The 20,535-nt window shown below is 42.1% G+C and overlaps 1 long non-coding RNA gene across 2 annotated transcripts in view; it reads left to right on the top strand.

The window, feature by feature from the left end:
- The first annotated feature begins 619 nt into the window (after positions 1-619).
- The window catches only part of LOC309540962, a 56,226-nt gene continuing 36,310 nt past the window's right edge, over positions 620-20,535 (top strand). For both annotated transcript variants that reach the window (XR_014223581.1, XR_014223582.1), the window contains exon 1: positions 620-1,196. This is a non-coding gene — a long non-coding RNA (uncharacterized lncRNA). The remainder of the gene's footprint in view (positions 1,197-20,535) is intronic.

Below are 20,535 nucleotides of genomic sequence, written 5' to 3'. Positions count from 1 at the left end.
CTAGCAGCCTGAGAGAAGGAGATGGGTGGGGAAAAATAATTTACAACTGTTTTCACCTTCAAGAGGTATCATGCAAAAATTATAGAATTTATAAAGGTTGAAACAGTATTTCAGCATTGTATGTGCAGCTGCTGGGTTGTGAGTGCATTCTGGCTCCGGATATCTAACAGATATTCTAGCAGAACATGCAGTCACTGCTGGAGAAAAAAAATCAAATGTTACCAGCTCATATCTTGCAGGGGCTGGAATACCATTAGTTGTTTCTAGCAGTGCTGTAACCATTACCTTGAGATGGTAACTTTACAGCAATTAAAGAAATGGTGAATAGAATGGGATGAAGTGTTATCACAAGGAAAAACAAACAAACCTAGAAGACGTTCTTGGAAAATGTTTCAAAAGGTTTTATACTAGAATGTGAAGGCAGGCCAGCAGATGCCAGCCTTGAAGAAACAGCTTTTTTCTAATAATCTCTCATTAGAATCAATCATGAGGAATTCCAGCATCCCCCCTTTCTTCTTCTTCTTCTTCTTCTTCTTCTTCTTCTTCTTCTTCTTCTTCTTCTTCTTCCTCTCCTCCTCCTCCTCCTCATCCAATACTCCAAACACACTTCCTTAGAATTGGATTTGATCTCTGCAGCTCTCTGAGGTGTTAAAGTAGGGCGCTGTTATTTTTGTATTTTCTTCAGCTGCAAATGGAATTATATTCAGGAGGAAATAGAAGTATATTTCTTTACATTATGGGGAAATAGGCACATGATTGCCTGCCTTAACTTTGTTGTTGAGATGTGAAGAGCTTGACATGACTAAATGACAGAAACTAAATAGCAGTTCTGAGCCACATGTTAAAGACTTAAACACTTATTTTTCGGTTGCAAGGAAAGCTATTAAATTGAACAGCGGCACTTTTTTGGCTGAAGTGTTTTGCAGAATAGGAGAATGTGCAGAAAAATGATACTTTATCTGCTCTTTGCAAAGGAAGACACAATGCCAGCTTGAGGATTTGGGGGCCCTTTGGGTGAGGCACTCTCAAAGAGTCTCAGCAGGTCATTCTCTCACCCTTTCTTTATCCTTCTTGGGTTCTCCCTGTAAAGAAAGAGTGGGATCATGGCATGATGGGTTCTTTGCCTCTTTTGAGGCCCTGGCAAATGCCAGGCCATAAAACCACTGAAGCTTGCTCTTGAAGGAAACAACCTCATAGTGAGTGCTATGCTTGTTTATATTTTTATTATTATTTTTATAATGCATTGCATTGTCTAGGGAAACGTCTTTGGGAAGCATGCATCTTCCATATCTCCAATCATATTTCAAAAGGGCTTCTTCTTTTTTTGCTAAAGCTGGTCCTTGGGTAGTTTTGTCAGTTCTGTTGCACGTAATTTATTTTTAAAAGAGAATTAGCATGAATACCAGAGGGATTATTTTCTTCTGCCCTTTTCTTCAGGCTAATTTCTTCTTCACTGTTCTTGTACTCTGCAAAAGTCAAAGCCTAGGTAACATTCTCCCTCAGTTTCAGAAGACAGTCCCTGACAGAACAAGAATGTGGTTTGGAATGCCCTCTATATTAAAAGGGAACTTGCAGCCTGTGGAGAAAGTGGAACACTCTAAGGAGAAGTGTGCATGTTAAAACGTTATATCCTCTCTATACTAAGGAGAGAATATAGACTACATACAAACAAACAGAAATATATTCCTGTTTGCTTGTATACAGTTGACTGAATGGGGAAAGGATTTACCATTTACTTACATCTGAAGCTAGTGACATACACTGTATAGAGGTTCTGCATTTGGCAGCTGGTTAAGAACAAACTAGGCTGGTGATGTTTGTGTGCTTAAAGCAATTATACTCCACCCCTCAGTAAAAATAAAAAAAACACCAGAGTGGTTTATAGATATCACTACTATATACTTGAAGCCAAAACCCTAGACGCTATCTTCTCTTTTTTTATCATAAGAACTTGGCGGCCATTTTGGTTGCCATGATCTCACATGATTTTGGCTGGAGTCCACCCCCCAAAAAAGAAAAACACTTGAGAGGGAGGCATTGCAGTGCAAAACTACATGAGATCACAGCCACCCGAATGCCTGCTATTCTCTTGCAATAAGAAAATGGTGTTACTGCTTTTTCCAGGACACTCTTGGGGTCTGCTGCTAAGACCTTCAGGCTTGCAATTTAAAAAGCAGGTAACACACCAGGTAAAAAGAATGAGGGGGGGGGAGGAAAAGCAATCTCAAGCACATGTTCTTAAAGGAACAGTATTTAGAACACAAATGCTAAAGAGGCGATGGTGTGTCATGAGCTCTTAACACCTACATACAAATAAAGAATTAAAAAGTCAAATGATCAGGTTGCTACAAAGTACTGATATCAGCAGTGGGATTACTATATACCGTATTTTCCGTGTATAAGACAATGCTTTTTGCTTAAAAAAAAGAAAAAGGCAGAAATTGGGTGTCATCTTATACACGGATAGTGAATTCGGGGGGGGGGGATGTGTGATTAATGGCAGCAGCAAGCAGGAGATTGGCAGCTGCAAGTGGGTTGGTGATTGGCTATGGCTGCGACAATTGGGCAGGTGATTGGCGACTGTGGCGAGGCAGCCAGGCTATTGGTGACTGCGGCAAGTGGGCGGGCTGGTGGTGGTGGCAAACGCGCAGACAATTGGCGGCTGCAGCGAGGTGTGCGATCGGCAGTGGCCGTGGCAAGCGATTGGCAGTGTCAGGCAGGTGGGTGAGTAATTGGCAGAAGTGACCTCTCCCACCCCCCCAAAAAGCTAAACAACTTAATTTCTTAATTTGGGGCTTAAAAAAATAGGGGTTGACTTGTACATGGGGGCATATTATACACAGAAAAATACGGTACCCACCGCTATGGCAGCCTGCTCCTCTTAGGTTTTATTTATGATATATTGATTGCGACTTTGTATAGCCGATAGGTTGCAAAACATACATGTTAGGTAACATTAGTTCATCTCGTTAAATTTCCCCGTTATATTGAATTCTCTGGCAGTAATTCCGCTCAGCTTCTGCATGCCAATGGTAGTGAATGGCTCCAGGTGGAGATGCATCCTTCAAGATCTATGGGACTTGGATGAGCACTGAGATGCAGATGCGTTCCTTACACATGGCTTTATAGATCCAGCAAGGGGATGTGTGTTTGAAAGCCTGCTTCCATCTGTAGATACTTCTTCCTGGACTGCAGCATCTGTCTTTAGATGGTGCTTTGTGGTTCAAAGCCACAGTCTGGTAAGTAGATTTTAGGAGGTGCTCAGGGGCTTGGGAGCAGCCGGCAGAATACCTGATGTGGTTTTCTTTGGGCAGCAGCTTTCTGCACCAGATTACAAAGAATTCTCTGAAATTATGATTCATCTACAGGAGAACTCACAAAAAACAGAATTAATGTTTGAAAATCTGATATTTCTGAGGGCATGCACAGTGAGCACATGGATAGCAATGTTCTATTTACAAACTATGTGGGACGCGGGTGGCGCTGTGGGCTAAAGCCTCAGCGCCTAGGGCTTGCCGATCGAAAGGTCGGCGGTTCGAATCCCCGCGGCGGGGTGCGCTCCCGCTGCTCGGTCCCAGCGCCTGCCCACCTAGCAGTTCGAAAGCACCCTCGGGTGCAAGTAGATAAATAGGTACCGCTTACCAGCGGGAAGGTAAACGGCGTTCCGTGTGCGGCTCTGGCTCGCCAGAGCAGCGTTGTCACGCTGGCCACGTGACCCGGAAGTGTCTGCGGACAGCGCTGGCCCCCGGCCAATAGATGTGAGATGGGCGCACAAACCCCAGAGTCTGTCAAGACTGGCCCGTTCGGGCAGGGGTACCTTTACCTTTATTTACAAACTATAATTCTCTTTTAATGTTATTTTATTTAAACATACTCTATTTTAATAACAATCATTGGGCTCTGATGATATTTATATATGTGGATTTTCAGGTTGAGGTTCAGCAGTATTTCAGTTTCTGACTGCTTTAGATACTATAATGCAGACACCTAACTTGCCTAGAAGGCTTCAGCAGAAGTTAGAAGAGACATGCTTATCTTTTATAGAAACATTTATTCAAAATTGCCAGTTTTGAATTACTCCCCGTATAATGATGGCCTTAGTTGTTGCTCTTATTTGATTTACAGATACTACAGCTCTGCACAGGCTGTAAGATTCGCCTTGCATCTGTACATTTTTAAATTTTCCTATCTCTTCTTCATTACTTTCTGCACTATCTGCTTCAGTCTGTATGCTGGGTTCCAAGCCACTCAGTAGGAAATGAAGCTCTGTGTTCCTCATTCACTATAATGTGGAAATCTACAAAAAGCTATAACTTTTTACCCTTTAGATCAAAGTGAATGAAGTTTATAGGTGCATGAACTCCTTCAGAGTGGCTCAATCCAGCCAATTTATAGCTAGATAAATCTACAGATTTTCTTGCTGGACATTTTTGCATTTTTAAAACAAAGTATTTGTTTTGATTCCCAAAGATGTTGTCTTCTTTTTTGGCTATCACTCGTAGCTGAACAGACTGAACAGTGTGTCCATAAGTGACTGTGGAGGCCAATTCTGGATCCACATGTACTTCCACAGTGGGGACATAGGTTTCCAGGCGAGAGTTGATCATGGTGAGGATGCCTTCCTCTTACCATGTTTCTTTCTTTCGTCCTGAGTTTGTGCTTCTTCAAAGTCCATGATGCCTTTGGTAGAGGCTATTCTCCAGTTGGAGCACTTGCAGGCCAGTGTTTCCCAATTATCTTTGCTTATACTGCATTTTTAAAGATTTGCCTTAAGAGTGTTTTTAAACCTCTTGTTGTCTGCCGCATTTTGCTTTCCATTCTTAAATTGGGAATAGAGCAGTTGCTTTGGAAGACAATAATCAGGCATCCGAACAACATGACAAGTCCAACAAAGCTGATGTTGAAGAATCATTGCTTCAACCCTGGTGATCTTTGTTTTGTCCAAAGAAGTAATGCCGCTGTTGAGTACATAAACTATGGGAGAGAAATTCTTAATGTATTATCACAAATGATAAATAATAAACATGAACTCAGTGTAGGGAAAGAAGCATTCTTACTAGCATGTGTTGTGCCAAATAAACACCAGCTCCTAATAATAATCAAGAAAATAGAAAGGTGTTCTGTACCTCCCCACTTCCCACAGGACAGGCTTGCTTAGATAGAGCCACCCATTTCAAATTGGGACAGTCTGACAATAAGGAAATTTACAGTGTTCAAATGTTGTCCCAGCAAGCTCCCCAGTAACTTGGGGAGGGGAAGAGGAGACAGGTACGACCACTATTCCTGCCAACATTGCAACAGTAAGAGATTTGACCAGTGCCATGCACTCCAGGTTAAGAGACGCAGGTGGCACTGTGGGTTAAACCACAGAGCCTAGGACTTACTGATCAGAAGGTCGGCGGTTCGAATCCCCACAACGGGGTGAGCTCCCGTTGCTCGGTCCCTGCTCCTGCCAACCTAGCAGTTCAAAAGCACGTCAAAGTGCTAATAGATAAATAGGTACCACTCCGGTGGGAAGGTAAACGGTGTTTCCGTGTGCTGCTCTGGTTCGCCAGAAGCGGCTTAGTCATGATGGCCACATGACCCAGAAGCTGTACTCCGGCTCCCTCGGCCATAAAGCGAGATGCACACTGCAACCCCAAAGTCGGCCACGACTGGACCTGACCGTCAGGGGTCCCTTTACCTTTATGCATCCCAGGTTAAAGAAGATGTATGCAAAAAGTGTCAATGCCAATCTAGTTACTGCCAAGACCAACAGACACAGTTGAGAACTTTTACTCTAGACCAGGGGAAGCCAAAATGGGGCTGTTCATATGTCATTTGCCATCAGCCAGCATGGCAAATGGTAAACGATGGGAGTTCTGGCCCAATACTGTCATGAAGAGACCATGGTGACTACCCTTGCATTAGCATGGATAGGACCTATTTAAATGCGAGGTGCTCCTCACTGAGCTAGTTTACTTGCACTAATGATGCATGCGAGAAGTGGAATATTTAAAAGTTTTCCACAACAGCTGCAGCTGCTAGCGTTTGTAGCCTCGACACATCAGCACTGCTAGCAGTGCCACGTTTTAATTGTCTGAAAGTCTAGCCCATTAGCGCTCATAGCATCTCCATTTAGTCACTGGTGTAGCTCTATGAAAACAGATGCATAAATAACTTGAGATATCATAGCAGGAACTAAGAGTATTGCTCAGCTAAGTGGTACAGCAGTCAATTGTAAAATAAATACTTGGTTTATGTCCACAGATGTTTTAAAAAGCCAGCCCATTTTAACACAGGCATCCTGGAAGGAAATGTCTTTTTATAAGAGGGGGGGAGCGCTGTTTGAAGAGGCAGCAGCACAGAGGAGAAAATAAAGGGAAATATTCTCTTTGGAATCTGACCATTATATCATAGTAGACAGCATTATCATAGTGCTGTTTTGCTCTGCACACCAATTACCTTTAATATTGAGTATATTAAATTGCATTCAGCAAATTCCAAAAGATAAGCCCAGATTCAATTATTGCCTCCATTAACTTGGCATATGCGCCTCAGATTGTGCAGATTTTTTTGGTTTGTGGCAAACAGCTTGCGATGCTCTTCATGTCAAAACAAAACATTAAAAATGCTTCCCTGTGTCCTGGGGTGAATGTGCTGTTCCTCTGGAAGCTCCAAAGAGAGTTAGAAAAACAATATAATCCTTGAGTGAATATTAATATCTTCTTAGGTTGTGCCTGCATTTCTTGTGAGAACTCTGGATTTTATTACTCTGGCTTTGGGCATAGTCTGAAGAAAATGGAATCATGAAAAGCTCTTCGATGGTTATGAATTTGCACAGTGTGTGGGAGAGGTGTGCCTTTAGTGTTTCTGAACCAACACTTTACCCGGCATTTAGAAGAAGGGAGAAAGTACAGCTGAGTGAATGGTCATTAGAACCCACCAGGCCTGAAAGCACTCCATTGGCTGCCAGTGAGCTTCCGAGCTCAATTCAAGGTCTTTAAACTAGTATATAAAGCCCTAAATGAGTCATAGGACAGTATGTGACATCCTCAGGCAGGACCCAAGTACCTAAAATGCTGCCTTCCCCGGTATCAACCATCTTGGACCCTAGGACCGGCAGGTGGTAGTACTGACACCTGGGACTACTCATTTGGCATTGACCCATGACAGGGCCATTTCAGTGGGAGTTCCCCATTTGTGGAATACCCTCCCTCATTATACACTTTCAGGAGAAATTGAAAAATATTCCTGTTGACCCACAGACACAGTGTCAAAGCTTTCAGGTATTCAGCTGTGCCTCCAATCAGAAGCATTTCTGTACAGGTCCTGGTATGTTTGGGAAATTGATATTTTAGTCATTCATTCAAATTGAGTTTCCATCCTATGATCTTTCTGTAAAAAGGGCTTTAAGGTGTGTCACAACTGTTCAAAAACAAAACAAAAATGGGGATGCTGTGAGGTATTTTTTTTATGAACAAATGACAAAGGAATCATTGGCTACAATTTGCAGGTTGCTGCCACATATGTACCCAATATACATGATGTGAAAATACTGTACATTTGTTTCCCTCACAGTGCAGATAAAGGTAAAGGGACCCCTGACCATTAAGTACAGTTGCGGACGACTCTGGGGTTGCAGTTCTCATCTCGCTTTATTGGCCGAGGGAGCCAGTGTACAGCTTCCAGGTCATGTGGCCAGCATGACTAAGCTGCTTCTGGCAAACCAGAGCAGCACACGGAAACACTGTTTACCTTCCCTCCGGAGTGGTACCTATTTATCTACTTGCACTTTGATGTGCTTTCAAACTGCTAGGTGGGCAGGAGCAAGGATTGAGCAATAGGAGCTCACCCCATCGCAGGAATTTGAACCGTGACCTTCCAATCGGCAAGCCCTAGGCTCTGTGGCTTAGACCACAGTGCCACCCCATCCACTTACAGTACAAGTATGTGCTAAATACATGTGTGAAAGGCCATGATTTGAGCAGAGGGGATCTTCAAATATTACATGGCTATAAATCACCATGCTCAACAACCCCACACATGTATTTTCTCTCTGTGTGTGGGTATGCATGCTGAAATTCTTATTTGCCACATAAATTTTTTTTTGAAGGCTTTTATATACTTCTTAATCATTAGCATTTCTAAGTGGTGTACATAAAAATTAACCATACAGAGAACAGAACAATGAAAAATGTTCATAAAGCCAAATACTACCTTAAAATACTTGCTGAAATTTAAAAAAGTAAGTCTTGATCATATGTTTGAAGTTCAGCAAGGAAGGGGCCTGTCTAATCTCGTTCAGGAGAATTTACACAAGCTTGGGCACAGAATAGTGAACGCATGGTTTGTGACAGTTAGGAGCTGTGCATCTTAATTATGGGGGACAGGCACCAAAAGAGACTCCTGCAAAGACCTGGGTGATCAGTAGGTAGAGGGGGAGAAATAAATTCAGCTCACATTTAAAGCTAAATCCATCAGATTCACATGTTCTGAAACTATAGGAGAACCAAATTGCCTTTGCAATTTGCACTTATCTGAATTTTGTGATGCAGCTCTCCTACCTGCCAGTGTTTACAAAGATGACTATATATGGGGAAATCGTGCATATTGATGAAAATACCATACAAAAATGCATAATGTTAGAAGCAGCTAAAAAAGCCAATGCAATTCTGGACTGCATCAATAGGAGTATAGCATCTAGATCAAGGGAAGTAATAGTGCCACTGTATTCTGCTCTGGTCAGACCTCACCTGGAGTACTTTGTCCAGTTCTGGGCACCACAGTTCAAGAAGGACACTGACAAACTGGAACGTGTCCAGAGGAGGGCAACCAAAATGGTCAAAGGCCTGGAAACGATGCCTTATGAGGAACGGCTAAGGGAGCTGGGCATGTTTAGCCTGGAGAAGAGGAGGTTAAGGGGTGATATGATAGCCATGTTCAAATATATAAAAGGATGTCATATAGAGGAGGGAGAAAGGTTGTTTTCTGCTGCTCCAGAGAAGCAGACACGGAGCAATGGATCCAAACTACAAGAAAGAAGATTCCACCTAAACATTAGGAAGAACTTCCTGACAGTAAGAGCTGTTTGACAGTGGAATTTGCTGCCAAGGAGTGTGTTGGAGTCTCTTTCTTTGGAGGTCTTTAAGCAGAGACTTGACAACCATATGTCAGGAGTGCTCTGATGGTGTTTCCTGCTTGGCAGGGGGTTGGACTCGATGGCCCTTGTGGTCTATTCCAGCTCTATGATTCTATGATTGTATTCTATGTTAGGATAAATTGCAGAAATGTATACGTTAGTCAAAACTGCATACAAAAATGTGTTTGTTAGAAGAAATTTGCAAACTGCTGCAGAAAAGTGGAGAACCGAATTTAAGATTGTGAAAATGAGAAACTGTGAAAACTGAAATTGACAGATCCTTCCATCCGTATTGATCAGACAGTGATATAAAGAATCAGGCAGTCCTTAAGAAATCCAGAACTCAAGTTGTTAAGGGGCTTTTAAATTAATACAATAACTTTTAATCTGGCCCAGCAGCATATGGGCAGCAGGTAACAACCTTTAAGCACCAGAGTTTTGTGCTGGTGGCAGTCTGTCCCCATTAACAGCCTAGCCACAGCTTTTTGCACAAGCTGGAGTTTCCAGACCAGACACAAATTGTGGCCCCGCCTAGAGTGCATTGGTTGTACTGAAACAGACAGAAATGCAATTTTCATGACTATGTGTTCCAGCCTTCATGCTCCAGAAGTGCTTTCTGTGTAGGTAATGCATAATGTCTGGCCCTTAGCATCCAGTCACTTGCACACAAAAATTGAGAAGAAAAAGACCTTCTATTACAGTGCCCTTTTGTCAACGAATTAAGCTAGATTTAATGAATTTCTCCACATCATTTATCTTCTTGTCACGCAAACCACTACAGTATTTTCTCTTAATGATTACAAAGCTGACAATGATGGCAAATGCTCTTCAGTAAGTTGTTAACCCCTTTCCCTGATGTTTATTTCATGGGTGGGAAACTTTAAGAAGAAACAGCAGGGGTTCTGTTGAGAGTCCACCCCCTCCAAAGTTTCGTGGGAATTTTTGTATAATGCCAAGCACTAACTTCTACCTGCAGAAGGTTCAACAAGTGTCTTTCACATTATGGGACACAAGTGTAACCACAATCATTGGTGGACCCTCTTCCCCATGCTTCATGTGAAGCATAGCTTTTACATTTCTTCCTACTTGCAGCTGTCTGAACTACTGATACAAGAACTGTTTCCACACCTCTCTGTGGAGTGGGTGGATGTGGGTTAGACTGGGTGGAAAAATTCAATTTTAGACAGAACTTCAGAGAGACAGAGGCGCCTTGCATGAAAGCAGAGTTAGCATTCAGGGCAGAACTGCTGCTCCTATGCAAGGTCTAGTCTCAGGTATACTGTTGCTGAAGCAACATCAGAGTTCTGCTCATTTATAGCATTCAGGGTGAACCATGCATAAGTCAGCTTAGCCTTCTCCTGCATTGTCTCTGCTGAGGTCAGCACTTGCATCAGAGCAATTGTATTGAATTGGCAGTATTCTTTTCTGAGAGCTTGTTTACATAATCAGGTTTGAGGCACTGCTATAGAAGTGGATCCTGATCTTTTGTGACGTCCACCACTAACAGGAAGTGATGGCCTAAGCAAAATCGAGACATGTAGGACGAGGGCTCTAGAATAGGCTAGAAATCAAGACAAGTCCAGGACTCTGGACAAGGACTAAGGTGCTGTAGGTTCTGTAGGTTCAGAACCAAAGTCAATTGTCCCACAACTGAGACAAGAAGAGCAAGTTGTCTCAGCACTGTCCTGGAACAACTGGAAAAGCCTTTTAGAATGGGGTGAGTAGTCAAGATTAATAACCTGTGGTGCCTTTTTCTACAGCCATTGGTTTATTTTAAGCAGTGGGGTTTCTCGTTCCAGGGACTTTCCATGTTGTTCAATTTATTGGATAATTTACAGGCCACGGTGTATCTTCATAGCCACAGGCACTCAATCTGGAAATAACTGATGTAGCTAGATTGATGGATATAGATAGATAGATGGATGATAGATAGATGATAGATAGATGATAGATAGATAGATAGATAGATAGATAGATAGATAGATAGATAGATAGATGATAGATAGATGATAGATGGATGATAGATAGATAGATGATAGATGATAGATAGATAGATAGATGGATAGATGATAGATAGATGATAGATAGATAGATAGATAGATAGATAGATAGATAGATAGATGATAGATAGATGATAGATAGATAGATAGATAGATGATAGATAGATAGATAGATAGATAGATAGATGATAGATGATAGATAGATAGATAGATAGATAGATAGATAGATAGATAGATGATAGATAGATGATAGATGGATGATAGATAGATAGATGATAGATGATAGATAGATATAGATAGATAGATAGATAGATAGATAGATAGATAGATAGATGATAGATAGATAGATAGATAGATGATAGATAGATAGATAGATAGATAGATAGATAGATAGATAGATGATAGATGATAGATGATAGATAGATAGATAGATGATAGATAGATAGATGATAGATGATAGATGATAGATTAGATAGATAGATAGATAGATAGATAGATATAGATAGATAGATAGATGATAGATAGATAGATGATAGATAGATAGATGATAGATAGATAGATAGATGATAGATAGATAGATAGAGATAGATCGATATAGATAGATAGCTAGATAGCTAGATAGAGATAGATATATAGATAGATAGATAGGTTCCACCACCACCAATTAGTTAAATCATCTGCAGAGAACTCTTGAAACGGGCTTACAAACTATGAGAACTTGAACCATAAAAGTGAATCTTTTTTACATGGTTGCTTATTCCAGAATAAAAGAGCTCTTGCTTGCACCATAGTTTGTTGTTGACACTTTTGAAACTGCCAGTTCAATTCAACTGTGGTTGAAACTGCCAATCTTCAGTTTCTGCCAGTGTATTTGCATGGTGCTGACTTCACTGCCTCCTTCCCCTTTACCTCTACCTCATGGTAGGCAGCATTAACACGACCAGCTGGAGAATGGGTGAGCCATAATGTCCCACCGCTGCAGTAAACATGCAGACAAATCAGACAGCAGAAGGAACTTGGAGGCAAAGAACAACTAGTGATTCAGTACTCTGGTGATGAACTTTTCTGCAGGCTTCTCCTGTTAAATTGCATGGGCTGATGTCCTGCTCCAGTACAATGAATGGGAGCTTTGTCATTAACCTCAATAGGAAGAGCATCATGCTAACACTTGCAACGGAACACCGTGACGGAAACCAGAACACACAGAAAAGCTGTTTACCTTCCCGCCACAGCAGTACCTATTTATCTACTTGCACTGGCATGCTTTTAAACTGCTAGGTTGACAGAAGCTGGGACAGAGCAACGGGAGCTCACCCAATCATGAGGATTCGAACCGGTAACCTTCTGATCGGCAAGCCCAAGAGGTGGTGTTTAGACCACAGCACCACCTGCATCCCATTTATTAAGGTAAGAGCTATGCTTGATGACTTTCATAGCCACTGGCAATAAAATGTATTCCTATCTTCACAGTCATGCTCCTGGGCTGAGTTTCTTGTTCACTGTTGTCAGAGCTGCTTCAAGATCCTAGCTCACAGAGGATCACGCTAGCCAGCGGTTACTTAGTAAAAGTCTTTATTGAATTACAGTTTCCATTCTCAAGCTGCTGCGTGCAACTCTACGTCTTATGGGTTAGACCGGCGAAGCTCCGTCTGAGTCTCCGCCCCTGTACACCAGCTAAGTACCCTAGCCTTACTCCACCTTTTCCGCCTGACCGTTCTTCTCTGGGTCCCTCTGCCCCCCATGGTCTCTTCCTTTCTGGACGCTTCTGACGCTGACCCCCCGGATCCTTCTGTCTCCTTGCGTCGGGCTTTAGGACCTGGCTCCCTTTCCGGGCTGCATACTGCTCCACCTTCCTGTGTATTTGAACTTGGCGCGTGCGCCCAACCTTCCACTTGCCGCCTGACCGTTTCCTCGCTCCCCGATGGAGGTGTGGCCACTCCTGACTCATGCCCTCCCTCCTGCTGCGAGCTGCCAGAGCTCGGTACCTGGTGCCCTTCCTCTCCACTACGTTCTGTTGGTGATGCTGGCCCCGATTTCCAACTGCTGCTCTCTGAGCCCCCTCTGGACCCTTCTTCCTGGGGTGTCCCCCTAAGCTCCCCCCTTGCTCTGGCCACTGGCGCTCCTTCCTGTGAATCTTCTGATTCACTGGAAAGACTCGGAGATCTCGGGTCGTCGTCATCACTCATCTTTTCTTCTGCCTCCTCCCCCTCGCTCTCTGTTTCCTCCCTTGCCCTCGCCTCTGCTCCTGAACCCCTGACATCCGTCTTAGTCAGTATCCAGCGAATTAACTATGCACAATACAGTCTAGTTCCTAGACTTCCCTTTTCTCTTCACCACTTCTGTTGGGCGAAACTCTGCTCCAGGTCTGTGATCAGAGCCCCACCAAGGATCTGTATATAACCCTGCTAATTTACCAACACATGTATGGACCCTGAAAGCAGTGATCTCATACTTCAACAGACTATACAACTAGACTGTGACAGAACATTGTGTGGCCTCTTAAATAATTAATAGAATTGTAGAGTTGGAAGGGGTCCAAATGGTCATCTAGTCCAACCCCCTGCAATGCAGGATATAGATACTATAGACCTTTGCAGTATTTTATGTAATCATACATGGGTATAGTCTAGGAGCAGCTCAAACAGTAATAGCACTCACTCAAAGTATCTACTGATGGGCTGTACCATTTCAGATGGCAAGCCAGGGGTTACATATTTGAATGCTTTCATTTTAAAATAATAATAAAAAGACCTCCTGGTACATATAAACCTAGGAAAGGGAAACTGTATACAGAAAAGAGTTGTCATCTATCCTCCCTATCATATTTGTTTTGTGAGTATAGGGGTGGGTAGGTGTTATGGTGTTGCTTCTTAATGCAGAGGAGATTGATGCATTTATTTGTTTAGATTATTTATACCTCACTTCTTATACCAGTCATCAAAGTTGCTTACTATACAAAGGAAACCAACTAGCAACACAGAACTGCAGAAAATATCCACCATATACAACTTCATCATAAAATATAGCAGCATAAAAAAGCATAAAAAGAATTAATCCCCTAAAACCAAAGAATTGCTTATAGATTGCCACTTAGGTAAAATGGGAAATCTAGTATGTCTTTTCCACCTCATAGTCTGAAATTGTAAAACCGAGAAAAAGAAAGCAGACTACACGAACAGACTGCTTATTTGTTCCTATTCTTAATCAGAGAGCGTGCAAACTCTTTTAGCTACTATTCCAAACAATGTGAAGAGGCACAAAAATAGATGCCATAAAGGAAAGTTAAAATAAGCCTATCAAAGGGAGGCTACATTTAAGTGTGTTATATGTGAACACATGCACTTTTCCTTTTCCAAAAGTAGGGAGAAAATTTATTTCAAGGCACCATTTTCTTTTGTTGTTCTTTCAATGTTTAGAAGAGGCTGATTGCTGCGGAACAACGATCATAGAGAATTTGAGCGAGATACAGATCAATACAGATTGTTTACTGCCAAAGATGGTTTCAGCTGCACCCTTGTTAAACCCTGAGTATAAGTGTGAAGTAAAGCCATCTCCTTTGTAGTCCAATGACATTGTGCAGGGTATAACATTATTTCTGTCAAGAAAATAACTGTTTAAATGGCAATCCCCCAAAGATAGGTGGGCTATTTGATGCCATTCTTCTTTGCCCTCAACCCAACAAAGTAGATCACAGCAATGCATAATTGAGGAACAGTGTTCCATGGGTCTTGTGTAGCTCTGAGGTTCTTTGAAGGGGAAAAAGAAGTGCCCAAACCGAAGACCACCTCCAATCTTCAGCTGATATTCAGCACATATATCTTTTTTTCTTTATTTGCGGGGGGTGGGGGATCAGATCTCATTTGTTAAGGGTGCTGAGAGTTATTAGGAGACCCCTATTCCTTTTACAGAGCTTTAACTCTCAGAGCTCCCTGGGAAGAAGCATTGACTGTTAAATCAATATTGAGAATTACAGCTCTATGACAAAAATGGGTGTTTACCAAGTTTGAGGTGGGCAGAGGTTACAGCTCATTGTGTCAGGCCATGCAATCCCCCCCCCCAGCAAACTCTGTTGTGCAGTTGACCGTTGAAAATCACCAGGCTGTCCGGAAGGCACTATGGTGTTCCCGCCAAACCCACAATTTGAATTCAGCTAATCGGGCTGGGCCTTGGGAGATAGAGCTTTGGGAGCAAACCTGACTGTGGCAGTTTTCACTCCAGTCTGCTCCCAGGCCATAAAAGACAGCCACCACTCTCCTTGGCACTCATTTGATTTTATCAGGTGTAATGATCTCTGGCAGGCAAGCAAGCCCCGCTAAGAAGTAATGACTCTCCGGCAGTTTTACGTATGTTTATTTACATCAAAACACACCCAAAGCACAGCTTCTCCTCTGCTCACATTGATGATGGTAGATCATTCTGAATCTTTGCCCCTTCCACAGCAGGAAGGACACCAAACTCCCACCTTTCCCCTCTTGCCCTTCCGTTGCCCTCTGATCTTATCCAGTCTCCTAGAACATGGACTGAGAAGCTGGCCTCTGCCGTCCCCACTTTCACTTGACACAGTCTCAGACCTCTGCTTATCTGCTGATTGCCTAGCAATGCTCTAGCTGCCTTCCAACTCTTCCTCTTCTTGAGAGCCAACAGTGTCTTCCTCGAGAAAGGGGGGGGTTTGAACTGCCCTCTCTAGACTCTGTCAGCCAGTCCTCATTTGAAGAGTCAGTCCCTCTTTCACTTAGCTCAATTCTGAGTCTGACTCTTGCCCTGCGTTCTGGTGAGCCACGTTCCTGACACCAGGGAAGGAAACACTGGAGAAAGGGAACATAGTACTGTCTGAATGCAATCAGTGTCTGTCACAATGGAGACCATTTTGCTAGTCCAAAACTTTTTTAAATGGCTGCTTCCAATATTACATGCTATGGCAAGTCATCAACCTGGACAAGTGTCAAGGGGTTGTTATGATCTGGCACCTGCTAAGGGCCCACACTCCAGCAGGTTACTCACCCGCAAAGCTCCCTGGACCTGCTCATCGTATTTAACACAGTAAACTGTTTGTTCACTTCCTTCTCCATCTGGCTAAGAAGGAATGACTAAGCAAATGACAGCAGTGGTCAGAAGGAGAAGGAGTCTCACTGCTTGCTTGCTCATTGGCTCTGACTGGGAAGCAGTCGTAAGGCAGAGGAGCGGCTACAATAGCAGTCAGGGGTTAGATTAATTGAGGGAGTGGGACACTGAAGTTCTCTTGCCGTGAGCCCTCCAAAAGCTGGAACTATTTGTAGTAGTAGTAGTAGCAGTGGTAGTAGTAATAATAACAAATAATATTCATGGACTAATGCCTTTAAAAAACAAAGTGTCAACAATGATATCTTAAACAAACATTGGATTAGAGCCTTGTCTTACAAATACAGTTTTCAATGACTGCTTATTTTAGTTCAGGATATTTGTAGAAATTTCTGAAAAGCAGTCAGAATCAACATGCACGTGTTCATCTCTCTTCCCCACCCTCCAGTAAAGTGAATGTGTTTTTTGTTCCCAGTTCTCTGAACAGTCATAGTCAAAATCCAATATCAAGAAGACATTCACACTTATAATTATGAGATGTGCATTAATTTATTTCGGGGAAATGTGCTCTTTGTTCAAACTGGCACTCACACAAATCCACAAAATGATTAATTGCAAATCCAGCAGCGGCATGTTATGACTAACAGGAGAGAATGTAATATACCTGACCCTACTGCCAGTATCACACCATAACTATTAGACGGAGGGAGGATTTCTTTTTTGTTTTTGGATCAGTACATCATCAGAGAGCAATGATATGCCGGGCCAACTGACACATGTTGAGTGCTGGCAATGGCAAGAATACTATCAGCTGTAAAATAAATCAAGCAGTGTCAACATATACAAGGGCAGTTCAAAAGATAGCAGCAACTGATTATAATTAAAATGCAGCTTCACTGAGAACAGCATATTAAGGGAACAAAATCCATTTGTCCTCTGCATAAAGATTTGTTCATCTACGTGCATTAGGACAATATCAAGAATGCAATTATAAATGTTGTTCTCATGCTGGCTATAAATGAGAAGCCATGGCCCTCACACAGGACTCTGTTATTTTATTAATTAACGCGACCAAAGTTCAAACAAAAGGTTTAATTTTTGTAGTTAATTGGCAAAATAAAATAGTGCCAAGTTGTGTCTAAAACCAAGCCAGAGGCAGATTTAGGACAGCACAACCCGTTTCTGCTGCACTGGGCTCCAAGCCTAGGGGCCGCTACAGGGCATTGCAACTATGACATAGTGAAATGAGCAGAACAGAAGGCAAGAGATGGGAGGGTGCTGAATTTTGGCCTCACACAGGGTGCCGCTGAAATTTGGAAGACCGAAGTCTGCCCCAGACCAAGCAAGCAAGGTACAGAAAAGAGGCTCAAAGCCATTTCTTTTGCTGTGGCATGCTACTGAAAACAGAGTGCCCTCTGTATCTCATTCTGGTGTTTTCTCCAACCTCTGGAGGAGATTTGGGGAGAGCACAAGGGATGGGGAGGAAGGAGCTGTGTTGTATGAGCAGGAATCCTGGAACCAGCGTGATGCATTAGTTGAATCTCACTAACTAAGAGATTATACACCCTTCACCCTCCCAGAGGGGTAGCCATTTTAGTCTGTTGCAGCAAAAACAATGGTTGTGTTATCACCTTGTTGCTATAGCAAATGGTCACTGTGGTTATTTTGCATACATTTCAGCTCTGATTGAATTGTCGTGGGCTGTATTTTTTCTTCTTCATTTCATTGGCATTTGAGTCTACATTCTACTTCCCCCTCTCTATACACACCTACTTACCGAGTGAGTTAACACGTGGATTTTTGTGCATAAAAGCTTCATGTCATAATAAGCTTGCTAATCTGTAAGGTAGTACACTACTTTTTGCTACTTTTTGTTTTTAGCTCTGTATCTTATGAAAAGATGAGAGAAAACTATGTACTCTTTTCTTATTGAAGTTCACCTGTGGACCAACTCTAATGGAATTTTAAATGTGCACATTGTACATTTTCTTAATGACGCAGGAAGAAAAATATTATGCTCCTTTCCAAAGGTGTCTCTCACTCTTTCTTGAAAGATAGGATAGGTGTGTAGGTGTTTGTGTATGTGAGAAAGAGAAAGAAGAGAGAGGATGATTCCTTTCTCACAAATTTAATAAAGTGAGTTATAAATATGATAGCTGGAAAAAAATCCTTTTTATTTTTGTAAAGGGTAACTTTTCTTCTTTAAAAAAATCAGAAAAATACGATGTGTTGATTAACTGAGACTTGTACTTATCAATTTTTGAGAGAAAGTGAGAACTAAGCTGATTCATAAACACCTCCAAAATAGCACTAGAATTCTGAAACCTATCTAAGCTACTGGCATCAGCACATCTTGTGCTAGTTATTGCACAATTTGACGTACTTTTGTTTGTCGGTCCTGGATCTATTGCAAATCAAGTTTATTGGGTGACCTCAAGGATCAGCATCATGAGAAAGAGCGAAAATGTTTATTGCGGCTGCACCATTCATCATCATATAAACACTTCTATCCTCTCCCCTGAAATTCTGACCATCTCTTTTCTTAACTAAAAAAAAAAAGAAGTGTTCCAGGCTCTGTAGCCTTTCCTCAGTAGGAAGATACACTGAGCATCACCAGCCACTAGTGTGGGAGCTGGAGCTAAGCAAGCAAGATGGAAATCAAAGAACTGGAGAGGACTGTCAAGGTCTAGACATGCAAAACACAACTGAACTATTTCCGATGAACATCAGACATAATCAGGGGAGCATGACAATGATACACAATGATAGTGACAGATGGGGCTAGCCTCTTCAGCCCCAGATTCACCTTTGCACATTTGTGGAAAGTGTTTCTGTGTATCTCCTTTAATTTTACTTTTTTATTTTGGTGAGGGAACTGTCCAACTAATCGTTCAGTTTGGATTCCCATTTTTTCCCAGACTGAAGTTCAGTTCGCCACATTTCTGCATTGGTTCTTGTGAAAATCAGTATTTTGGTATTAATTTCTCCTAATATACACATTTTCCTATGCAATTTTGCCTAGCCTGTGAATTCTTGCAAGCCATTTCCCCCTGTTATAATGCATTGTCAATACAATATTCACTAATATGTGTGTTTTTATGCCCACCTTCTCCTAGTATATGCATTCTTTGTAAACATTGCTTGACTGGAGAACTGCCTTACAAAATTCGGAGAAGCGTGGATTTCAGAGGATGGTTGTGTTTGAGTTGACATATTGTTTTGGAAAGTGAGAAAGAGGTAGGCTTGCCTTTAAATGTAAATTGAATTGAATTCCACTCCTATCCCTAGGTGAAACCACACTGTAGGACAACAATGCTTTTAGAAGGATATTAACATAGTAATAGATAAACAGTGACAATCCTTGGACTAACCTTGAGTATCTGTATTATTTGTAGGAACCTAGACTTAGAAAGCATGTAGCAGAAACTCTAGAAAGAGTTTGTTGCATTTCAGCATCAATGCCCATTCTGTGCTGCCTGTGAGAGATCCTTTAAAGGAGGAAAAGATCATATGCAGAAAGCTGGTGGGTTTGATAGATAAAGGGATTAGCTGAGACTCAAATGAGCTTGGCGGTCACAGGCTACCCTGATTGTGTTCAAGGTAGCTAAGTGCACAAAGAAACAGAAAAACATAAATCAAGCAATTTATCATAGTTGGTGTTTTCAAGTCAGAAGCCATGTTTGAAAGAGCCGAGTGACCTTCTCGAAGCCCGTTCTACAAGTGACAGCTAATTTAGAATGCCTGATAGACGAGTGCTCAATTAAATCATTTTAGATCAGCAGTGGAGGACTTCACCTTAGCCTTATGGAATTACACAAATGTATCTCTTATGTAAATAACCTGTGAAGCAAGCATAGTGGAAGGTATTCAGCCTAACAGCAAAGGCAACCAGAATCATTAGCTGAGCAGTGTTCCAAGCAGTCACTTGTATGAAGGGTTGCATGTGATGGCCAATAAAAGGAGTGGGAGGGGAGCAGTTAAATTCTGCCCTTTGCCTGGTCAAAAGTCTCCTACATCTGTGGAATCTTCTTTCGCCCTTGCTGGAATTCTGACCTAGAACATGTAATTAGAGCACCCCCTCTCCATCTTTTATCAAGTCTCTTCTCAAACTTCATCTCTGCCAATGACACCTTTGGTTTAAGCCGTAAATTCCCATCTTTATCTGAAACAAATCTAAATGCATGTCACTGGATGTGTACATATTAACCACTCCTTGCTATGTTCCTTGCTTCTCCCCCTTTGTAAAAATGAACAAGCAATAAGGAAATTTAATAATTAAGACCTTCTAAACAGAAAGACACGGGTGGCACTGTGGGTAAAAGCCTCAGCGCCTAGGGCTTGCCGATTGAAAGGTTG

This window comes from Podarcis vaucheri (genome assembly GCF_965113315.1).
Source record: "Podarcis vaucheri genome assembly, chromosome: 9".
NCBI classification, from domain to species: Eukaryota; Metazoa; Chordata; class Lepidosauria; order Squamata; family Lacertidae; genus Podarcis; species Podarcis vaucheri.
This window is presented reverse-complemented; position numbering and strand designations above follow the sequence as displayed.